The following is an 11,736-nucleotide window of genomic DNA, read 5'->3' as shown; positions in this document are numbered from 1 at the left end:
ATATATATATATATATAACTTTCAAAGTTTAACCTACATCTTCAATGCATCCCATAATAAACATCTAAAGAGAATAAGAGAGAAGGAAAATCGATTGCTTACTTTAATTAATAATTCATAAGTTATTACCTCTTCAAGAAGAAACTATGTTATTGAAACAAATAACTTCTCAACGAAAAAAATCTAATAAGAGTTTATAGAGAATTTGAATTATAAAGAAATGAAACTTTTAATGAAATATAGAACAAATTATTGTAACACTGTATTATTATTATTATTATTTATACAGTTAAAAAATTATATTTGTAAAGAAAATTTTAGATCTTACATTATATACATTCTAATTAGATCATCATGAAAGCTTATCCCTAACATATACAATATTAATGAAGGATTTAGTGTATGAAATTAGTGAGTGCTACCTTTACCATCCATTTCTTCTTAGTTTTCATCATGTTTAGACCCACCACTTTGACCACTCTATCATATCATCCATCCCCATCCCATCTTGGTCAATATCGTCATGATTCATCCACCACACCTTTCTCATCCATTGCATTTTTCATATTTTCCCTGCACACCCTCGTCTAGACTATCACAACTTGTTTGTGAACAACGCTTGATTGGAAAAGTGTGTTCACAACTATTCTTGTTTCACATATACACTTTAACGCATAGTTGCCATTCTCAAATAACTTTACATTGACATTAAGATTTCCACAAAAATTTCATCAAATCCATCATATGACAAATTATTCGACAAATTTCTAATCTTAAAAGGAAAATCACATATCAATATCATACCATAAAAAACGTGGACCTCCACTAACAAAGTCAGAACTAAGCTCATTTTGGAATCTTCCATGTCATGGAATATAACACAGAAGTCCTCTTAGTAAATCTACACTCATCTACATTCATTACATTTCTTTTCCTCACCTTCTTACAACTATATGTTAACTTTTCCTAAAATTTGGGTAATTGAAATGTGACAAATGTAAGTTCTCACTGGTTTATATGTCCTTCTAATTGTCCAATGTCTTTTGACTAAAATTAAATTACCACCTTGATGCATAAATTTGAACTCCTTTAGCCAAATAAAAAGTTCCATAACATCCTTTGAATCAAGGAACTAAAATAAACATATTGAAAACTATGAAGACTAAAAACTGCAAAATTTTTAATTGAATACTGTAAATAAAGGATTGCTTAAACACACAAAAAGAAAAATATATTTAAGCCTATAATAACAATGAAAAATATTTATTTTTATCTGTCTTCCACCAAAACTACCTTTATTTCATCTTATTTTTCATATTCTCTACTTCTCGACTAACCCAATCTCCAACTACAAAGAGGCTAACCAGTACTGCATTGTGAAGGACCTTCTTATTCACCAAGGCATATGCGTCCAATAAAGAAAGCACAAAACTCCAAATGACTTGTAAACCCATTGAAGCTATCAAGTAACTGTATTATAAAAGGAACAGTAGGAGTCAAGTTATTCATATTCAACATTTATGCAAGATGATACTGATCAACAATTAATAACAAACATGTTTTCACATAAAAAAAGCCGAAGTGTTGGGATCCAACTACAAGGTACTGGAGTCCCACATAAGAAGTACAATATTTTAGAGCGTGTTTTATATTATTCCGGGCTGATTAATTACTGAAGTTAACTTTTGTAGTGTGGTTTTCAAAAGGTTCTTAATGTCAAAAGAGCACTGACAAAAACGGTTTTACTACAGACATTCCTCTTTGGCCAAAACCCTTCCCAATCTAATCCTCACCTTTAAGCCTAGTTCGATTCAGAATTCCTCTCTCAACTCAGACATCATTTGCTCAGACATCAATGACGTGGATATATAACTAACGATCAAGGAGGCACAGACACAAGATTACCACTTCTTATGTACACCTTAAGAATGAAAGATGTTTTGGTGAAAGATTGCCAAATAACTTTAATCAGATTGTAGATAGGACCAAACTCACTAAGAAGATGCTATTCTCATTCTCATCATCCTCAAACCCGTGAAATAACCTTTCGTTCCTTGCCTTTTATATGACATTCAAGTTCGGAAGCTCGTTTGCTAATCCAAAAATAGTTTCTATTTAATTTGAATCTGCTGCAATCTTATAAGAACTTATTCGCGATGTGTTGCGCAAGTCCTCCAAGATACAACAGGAACTTCTCGAATTGTATTTGAGGATCACAAAACTCGCAAAAAACTCTATTAGAGTTTATACCCAGGATAATTTTTAGAGGAAGAAAATAAGAAAGAAAAATGGGAGAAGACTAATTTTGTGATGTTTTGGAATGAGGGAAGAGCTCTCTATTTATAGAGCTAGGAAATAATAAAATAAATAAAGAAAATTAAAACCAACCAATGATTTTAACATTGCAAAATTAATTGACATTGAAAAATTTGAATGTTGGCATTGCAATAATCTAACATTATTACAATAATCCCCCACTTAATGCAAAAGAAATTTGAGAGAAAAGAAAAGAAACTTTTATCTTGGGTCTCATAGGATATAATGCATCAGAGCTGGTATAGCAAGCTATAAGAACCAATCTTAGATTGAGATACATAACACACAGTGTAGTTGGTATAACAAGCTATAAGAACCAAAGACACTTGACGTGTGTTAGAGGTTTATCAATCACAATACACCCCCACAATCCTTGTTGTTATTGTTGTGTTGCGCTTACTAGGCCATGCGTGTGCCCGGTATTCATGAGTGCTCTAGAGATCATGCCAAGATCTCATGCAAGCGGCCCTACTTGACACTCATATAGGTGATTTCATCGAGTGTATGCTGGAAATCATACACCACCCATAAGGGATATGAAAATCATTAAAAACTTTGTTAAAACAAATTCAATCAGCACATAGAATTTTAATGACAAAGTTTAACCTCTCAATAATGCAATCTCTAACACTCTCACACACACCATAGGAGGGACATAATTGATTAAAATCAATTTAGTGCTATCAGAACTAATAAGTGACTTGTTTTTACCCATATGAACCTTATTAATGGGATCTCCAATCACAAAAGTTGGGTTACCATCACTTCTTTGTTTGCAAGTGGCTTAAGTCGCATTCCCCTCGATGTTTCTAATATCATTTGTCTTCCCAAGGTTTTTGTCAAAGTATCTGCTAGATTCCGTTCTGACTTCACATAGTCAATAGTTCCACTCTTTAGCAGCTGCTTCTCCAAATTATTGTTTTTAGCTATAGCTATTGTCGATTGGCAATCACAGTGTATTGACATCGATGGGGTTGGTTTCATTCCTATTGAAATGTATGCTAAGAAGTTTTCAACCACTCAACCTCATTTCCAGTCATCTCAAGAGCAACAAACTCAGATTCCATGTTGATCTTGCAATAATAGTTTGCCTGGCTGATCTTCATGTAATCGCACCACCCCAAGTGTGAATATATGACCACTAGTGGATTTTATCTCATCTAAATCAAAGATACAGTTAGCATCATTGTACCCTTCTAGTACAGCGGGAAATCCACTATATTCAATGGCATAATACATTGAACCACTTAAATATCAGGTCTATAAAAACTCATTAAGGGCAGTAAGCTTCCAATTATCTGGGCATACTGAGGCTGAGATAATAATTCTCCTTTATTTTTCATTAAATTTGGAGTTAGCATCATAAGGAGTACTCATGGGTTTGAAATCATAATACCCAAACTTCTTAAGAAGTTTCTCAATATATTGTTCTTGGGATAGTAATATACTATCATCCTTTCTTATGATTCTAACACCTAAAAATCTAACACCTAAAAATACATTGAGTTCACCCATGTCTTTCATTTCAAAGTTTAATCGTAGAACCAATTTAGTTCTAACAATAATCATTCTCATTCTTTATCTGACACTATTCATTCATCATTCATCATTATCTAAAGTCACATTCAAAAATATAATGCGCTCAATGGGTTCACTCAAACAATACATAAATATCATTCCAAAATAATAGATCGTTTATTACTATAATCCATCATTAAAATCAAATTCCCAATTATTTAAAATCCCATCAACTTCCTTTTTGAATCAAATTAATTTTTCTTTCCAATTTAAATTAATTTGGTTGCCAATTAATTGATAAATAATTAATAATAATTTTTCTTCTCATAATTATAATAGTTATTATCATAAAAGTCTCTCTCCAATTACAATTTTTTTTTTCATTTACAATTTATTGTTATTAACAAAACCAATAGATTATGAGTCCTTCAGACCCAAACCTCCACCAAGTCCAACTGACCGAAAAATAATCCAAACTGTCACAGTCCGACATTGCCGGAGCCACCACAAAATCCACTGGCTGCAACCCACCATTACGTTTACTATCCTATCTCGCACAACCATCATCGTCTTTATAGTGTAATTTCCATCTGTGCCCGTCCCCAATCTTCATTTTACATGTCCAGTCAAATATCGTTTTCCTATTTAATTAGTTATTCAACCAAAGGAGATTTAACTTTTCTTAAAGCAACTTCTTAAATTTTTTCAATAAATATTAATTACAAGGTTTAAGTATGTTTTTAATATCTATAAAATGAGTGTTATAAATTTGGTCGCTATAACTTTTTTTTCTTTATTCGTAACCCTTCTATACTCAGAAGACATTAAAAAATTGTTTTAGATCTTATAAAATGTATGAATTTTGATTTAAATCCATATAAATATTGTTCTCTGGTTTTCATCATTTCAAAGATTGACATTACTATTTTCATCCAAACATCTATTCTAAGATAGATAAATAACAAACATTTTGCAGACCGTAACAGTTTTTTTTTTTAAGATGTGACTTGGTGATACATATTGACTCACTAACAAGTATATCAGATCGTTCAAGTAATATAATCGGCAATACCCGATATCGTTCTTCCCAAGAGACTCGAAAGGCCTTATCGTTCGTGTGAATTAAAATCGTAAGACTTGTAAAGAAAAATTATATTGTTGGGATGCAAAAACAGAAAATAAACATGCAATGTGTTTGATTCAATTGACGAAAAAGACTATGGATGAATGGAGTTGTTGGGGGTTTACAATTTCATCTTATTCACTCCCTTTTATCTACTCCTCTTGTTTAATTTGCCTGATTATCTTATTATGCAAACTTTCTTGGCCTACCATTAACCCGATTTATCGGCGAAAAGAGCCTATTACTAATTACTATATTGTTATCCCTAGCCTCCCCTAGCAATTAATAATGCATTAAGAACAGAAGCAAAAACAATTGATTGTCCTACCCCCTATCCCTAAGTTGTACGACTTAACCAAAGAATTACTCACCAGTTCATGATAGTACTGTACGTCCCCGTATCAATAAAGACAAACAACAGTTATCGAATGAGTTAAACGATAAAAGCTTTAAACGCAGATGAGAACCCAACAATTGATAATCAACGCATATGACAAGCATATAAATAAACAAGATTTTCAATAAAAGAGAGTTTCAAAAGATTACATTGTTTCCCCAACAACAAGAGGGTTTAGTTCACCATTGTCATGGTGAACTTAGATGAAAAATGATGAAGAAATGGAAAAGCAAACCCTAGAAAAGATGAAAAGGAGCCTAAGCATCCATGAGATCCTCTCCAAGGAGTGCAAAGTAGGTATGGCCGCCTTCTTATGTCAAAAGAATGAGAATGAAATCGTAACAGAGCTATTTATAGCTGAGGAGCGTCACAGAAAACAGGCCCAAGCCGAGCAGACAACCGTCCGACGTCACACTTACGCCGCCCGACGGTTTGCCCATAATCGCGCTACAGCCCGGCGCCAAGGGTCCACCACCCGGCGGTTTACCTCTGATCGCAAATCCGCCCAGCGTCCACGCCTGGTGCCAACTCCTCTCGCTGGACAGCCTAGCAGTGACTTTTGCCGCTGGGCGGTTCCTAGACTCTTCTTTTCTTCAGTTTTCTTCCTCTTTCTTGAGTCTAAGACCTTAATCTTAAACCTCAATCTTCACTTCCATCAAAATCGCTGCAAAACAAGCATAATATCGTTAAAAACAGCTTTTGACTCTCAACTGACTCATTTATTGAGTTTTGCATGATTCTAAGCTCATTCTAAGCCTTAAAGAATGTAATTTGGTCTAAATTGACATATGAAAATAACGTTTTTTCAACAGTTATCAATACCATGAAATGTTCTCTTATCTTTTCATCATTATTGGGATCAGAATCAAAATACGCTGCTTTTACACGCACCACAAACACATTCAAAACCTAAGTATAATTATATATTTGCAAACCATTGGTTAAGGAACCTTCTATAAATTAACACAAATTGAGGTTTTTCAAAATTTAAACAAGTATACTTTTATGATACAAATATATTCTACCAATTAAATAAATTTAGTTTTCTGAAGTGTACTTTTGTATTTTTCACCTGTGTTTAAAAGTACCTGCTATATACAAGAAACTTGTAGAGATTGATCAGCACCATGAACAAGTTGGTCCTGAATTACCTAATAAGTTATCCTCCACCAAAATAACTAGCGCTAAGTTTCTTCGGGGTAGACCTGTGTCAATTTCAGTTAAATGGTAAACAACTGATAAGAGAATTTTCGCACAAATTTGATTATAACATGTTTGCTTTCCTATTTCCGATTGATTTTTAAAAGCAAGGAACATAGGTTCCACATTTTGGATGTGATATTTACAAACCAAAAGTTAGCTTTTGCATCCCATTCGAATCCTCTGTTTCCTAGCACACCCTCAGTCAGGTCAAAATTGTGATTGGAAAGCATCATGAATATCAGATTTCCCAAATCCCATTTCCCAACAACAATGACAAATTTCCACTACACATTCACTCAAGTAAGGACAAAAACAGGCAAAGTGTTAAACTTGCTTGAAGAAGCTGTATTAACTCATTACATGCACAAAACCAAATATGAAGCCGAATCAACAACAAAGGGTTGGTTAACACGCAAGTAATGTGTTTCAAGGATACCATTGAAACAAACTCACACCAAAACAGATAATGCAAGAAAAAATTTCAGAAAGGCGAAATGTATAACTTATCACCAAAAGGCCGTAAAATTAAAGAAACTGGAAGTGGTAGCCATCGAAGCAATTGATCCAGCAGCAAATACGAACTGTGATATCCTTAGAGCCAAACCAAGGACAGTGTCCGGTGTTCCAGGGAAATCTCTCATCTTATCTCTAAAAACATGAACACCAAGTCTTATAATTTATTTGTTGAGCAACTAAAAAATACAAGCATCTCCTACTTACAGTTTATTTTCGGTTGAAAATATAGGCCACCCGTTCCCAATAAATCATTTCTATTTAGTTCAAACTTTACATACCACATATATTTTTTGAACGGTATCATTATGTTATCATGATTAACGCCTTCAAAATACTTGCGCACAAAGTTAGGCCCCACACGCTTCAAGTGATATACATACATGTTCACCATTATTAGATGTAAGTGTATTCGATAAGAGAGAAAACGAAAAATCCAGAGAAAAAGAATAGAAAAGAAACTGTGAATGAATATTATTGATTGAATGGTAATGAGTACAGCGGAAGCTTTATACAAAAAGGGGAAAAATAGAAAAAAAAATGAAACAATAAAGAAAACTATATATATCACAGAGACTGAACGGTTTTTGAGAATCCACCGTTCGGTAGAATGAAGACGTACAGTAACTACACCTATAACAGCTATCCAGTATGTATAAGCTTTGTGTAACTGTTCAGTTAACAACATAAGAAGATCTATGTCATTAGAACAACTTTTGAACAAAAAATAATACTTTGGAAGATAGCATCACATTATGAAAAAGGGATTTTCTTATGTAAATTTGTTGGATTCTTCACGTTTGCCTATTAAAGTTCTTAGAAATGAACTCTTACGACTAGATATAATTAGAGGATGAACTTTTCTGCTTTTTGAGCATTCACCCTGAAAAATGTTTTTTCCCTTTTTTTTGAAATCTAGTATTGTGGGAATGAGGGGAACTCGTATAGGTTGAAGATGATTCTCAAATATTGTGAGTGTGTGTTTATTTTTTGTGTGTAGAGAATTAGGAGTTTTGGATGATGGTAGTGGACGAATGAATCTCCTCTCCCACCAAATGGAAGTTTTTCTTGTATATGAATGAGGTTGTATTTTGAAAAAATAAAAAGTCCGGATAGTTATGAAGAATGAAGGAATAATGTTCCCTCCTCATTGCACATTTTGCTAATTATCAGATTCACATTGTATTGACTTGTAGATTTTATTAAGTTTTTCTTCTGCGATTTTGGCCCTCTGCCAGACAACGGTCAAATCCAGGTTTTAGTTTTGTTATCGGCCCTCTGCTTCGCAATGGTCAAATTTAAGTTTTTCTTCTGCGATTTTGGCCCTCTGCCAGGCAACGGTCAAATCCAGGCTTTAGTTTTGTTATCGGCCCTCTGCTTTGCAATGGTCAAATTTAAGTTTTTCTTCTGCGATCTTAGCTCTCTACAAGGTAATGGTCAAATCCAGGTTTTAGTTTCATTATCGGCCCTCTGCTTGGCAATGGTCAAATTCTTTGTTGCAATCTCACCCTTTTCATGGGTTTGTGTAATCCTACTTTGTCCCCATCCTCTTTCGTTTCACTTCCTTTGAAACCCAGACGAAATTAGTATTTCTATCTTTACTTATAATATAAAAAATATATTATCTAGTAAAATCTAAGTAAAGAGGGACAACTGTCAATACCCAATTTCGTTCGGGTAGTTAAATAAAAAAAAAACAAACAAAATCATTTCTATCTTAATTTTCTTTTCTTTTATTTTTGTACTTATATCTTTACTTTTATTAATTTTTATTTACGTTATTTCTGTTTTTTATCTTTTCTTTTTATTTTTATTTGTATTTTTATTTTATTATTATTATTAAATTTTATTTTATTTTATTATTATTATTTATTTTATTTTATTTTATTTTTATTTTTTATTTTCTTTTTATGTTATTTCGTCTTTCCTTTTCTTTTACTGTCAAGCAAAATTCTTTTATTAAGTTTATCATTTTTACTTTTATTCTACTTTATTGTTTTTTTTATTTTTATCTATTATTTTTCACCTTTTTCTTTTTTCTCTTTTTTCTTTTATTATTTATTTTATTCTTTTTTTTATATTTCCAATTCAAAATCGGCTGTTAAGAAGAAAAAAAAAACAACAAATAAAAAACAACAAAATAACAAAAAGAAAAAAAGTGGTATAGTCAACTTATTTCCTCTTTTGGAATAATATTCTTGTCTTTCTTTTCGTTACCAGTCAGTCTTCATTCTCAGTCAATAAGAACTCAGCATCCCTTCCTACAACGCTTCTATCCTGCAACACACAAACAGCAAACACTTCTACACGCAACAAATTTTCGTTTTTTTGGAAAAAAGCTCCTGTGCCCTTTGTTTTTCGGCAACCGACTATACATCAAAGGAGAATGGCGTTTGACAAAGGTGGCGGCATCGGCAGGCGGCTTTGGCAGGTGATTCTGGATCCTCAGTGGATACTCTCGAACAGGGGGACGAAAAGAAAGCTGACTTCCCTAGATAAGGGGATTAAAAACTTAAAAAAAAAACCATCTAGGATTCACGGAGGACTGAAAAAACAACGGGACTCCCTCTTGCTCTGATTTTTCTCTGCTCCCCACACTTACCTCAAGTTTTTGCCCAACGGATTTTGAACTTTGAAGACTCATCACTAATACCGAACCAGTTGAGGAGAGAGCTCCTGATACCAGGACCTCCAGCACTAACGCCATTCTCCTTATCACAGCAACCACGGTAGGGGAACTCAAGAGCGCACAAAAGAACCTGATTCTCCCACTCAACATCAACAACATTCCCAACTAGCTTTGACTCCCTTTGCCGACGGGATCATCCATCAACCACCATTCAACACAAAGCAACAAAAGCCACATTTAGAAAGAGGAAGATAAGGAAGAAGAGCTTCTTCAGGTATCTCATCGTGTCCAGTACCACTGAAAGAAGAAGAGGAATTTGATCAGAAGAAAAGAGGTATTACAAGAAGAAAACGTAAAAGGTAAGTTCTCTTCCTTCAAGCTTCGTTGCTCACAAGGATGAATATTTACAATGTTTACATAGTATTGTTATCAGCTTACATTTGGTTTGATAATGCCCGCCGGTGTTTGAATTAAACTATGTAATTATATCGGGGAGTTACTTTGTCTGTTGCGTGGTCTGGTTTTGTATCCTTGTTTTCCATTCATCCATCACCAACTTAGGTTAGGTTTTTGGCTTTCCCTATACTTTCTCACAACTATTGCGCAGCTACGAAGCCACCATTTCCCTCCATCATATAGAACTCTAAGTGAACTCTAAGTACTGTAAAACAGAGGACCAATTACATAGAACCCCATCATTAACATCAAACTCTAACTGATGCCACCAAAAACCCCAAAAATCACTTTCCTGCAAAACCAAAAACATAACAGTAAAACATAGCGGTTTCATCATCTTTGTCAACTTCAGACCATTAAAGTATCGTTTCAATTCGTCCATCATTTTTTTGCATTTTTGGGTCATAAAAATATCACTTGCGCACGAACCCCGATCAGAGCAAAAAATAAGAAAAGAAAGGATCACCGGCAACGAAGAGCGGCAGTCTACAGATGCCACATCCTTGGATGAGCGCCGGTGGCGGCGGAGTCGAAGCGGTTGCCGGTGTCTGCGGCGCAACGTTGGTGGTGGGATTGGGCCGTGCACGCGGGAGACGACGAAGAAATCGAGTGCCGCGAAGAACGACGACGCTCTCGACGCGGGTAACGTTGTTGACAACCCCGACGACGACGACCGGGAGGAGTTTGCCGGAGTTGGGGTGGTGCCCCTGGTTTCCCTGTGCCGCACCAGTTGAAAGGGGGTAAATGCAGCTTTGGCTTTTCTCTGGAAAAGAAGAAAAAACCCTAAGAAATCTGGATGTTTGGACTCGGCCCTTTTCTATTCTGGACTTCCTTTTTTTTATTTATTTATTTATTTATTTATTTATTTATTTATTTATTTTTTGACTGTTTCCTTATACTATTTTCTTTTTATCTTTTAACTTCCCTAACTTAGGAGTTCTTGATACCACTGACGCGCACTCTTGCCTACCATTTAACATGCACACTTTTATTTTATTGTCATTACTTTTATTTCTTTGATTTTGTTTATTTATTTATTTTTTTTCTCGTAGGTTTCTTTATATATTATTCTTTTGTTATTAAAAGGAGTAAAAGCTACAAACTTATAAAAATAGTTTTAATTTCTTAACACTTAGTATCTTTTAATAAGTGAACGTAGTTTTGATCGATTTATTTACCTATTTTATTTTTTTAGAATTTTCTTAGAAATATACGTAAGCAAATGTTATATTTATTTTATTTTAAGTGCTTAGGTAAATCCTATTATTGTTTAATACTGGCATAAATACAATTTTCTTTTTATAACCTTATTTTAAATATTTATTTAGATATTGTTTTCAAAATTACAAAAATTACAAAAAATAAAAGATAAAAAAAAATAATAATAATGAAATGACAAAATATTAAACAACACGTGTGTGATCGCGCACATCATCCTCTTTTCTTCTTATATAAAAAATCAAAAAAATGTTTTAAAGGTTTAAGTACGTGTGTGATCGCACGCATCGTCCTCGTGCTGAGACCTTTTCTCCTTCTATAAAAATTAAAAAATATGTTTTAAAGGTTTAAGCACGTGTGTGA

At 33.7% G+C, this 11,736-nt stretch overlaps 1 long non-coding RNA gene across 3 annotated transcripts; it reads right to left on the bottom strand.

The window, feature by feature from the left end:
* Positions 1-9,211: 9,211 nt before the first annotated feature.
* LOC106764392 lies at positions 9,212-11,030 on the bottom strand. 3 transcript variants are annotated; one of them, XR_002668142.1, is made up of 3 exons: positions 10,585-11,030; positions 10,138-10,447; positions 9,212-9,996 (listed from the first exon to the last, which is right to left on the bottom strand). It is a non-coding gene; the product is annotated as an uncharacterized LOC106764392 (long non-coding RNA). The 3 variants fall into 3 exon arrangements; XR_001375905.2 differs by having other exon boundaries at positions 10,622-11,025; XR_001375904.2 differs by having other exon boundaries at positions 10,138-11,024.
* Positions 11,031-11,736: the final 706 nt, after the last annotated feature.

The sequence above is a fragment of the Vigna radiata genome, chromosome 6 (genome assembly GCF_000741045.1).
Source record: "Vigna radiata var. radiata cultivar VC1973A chromosome 6, Vradiata_ver6, whole genome shotgun sequence".
Lineage (NCBI taxonomy): Eukaryota > Viridiplantae > Streptophyta > Magnoliopsida > Fabales > Fabaceae > Vigna > Vigna radiata.
Note: the sequence above shows the minus strand (reverse complement) of the source record. Positions and strands in the feature narration are given on the sequence as shown.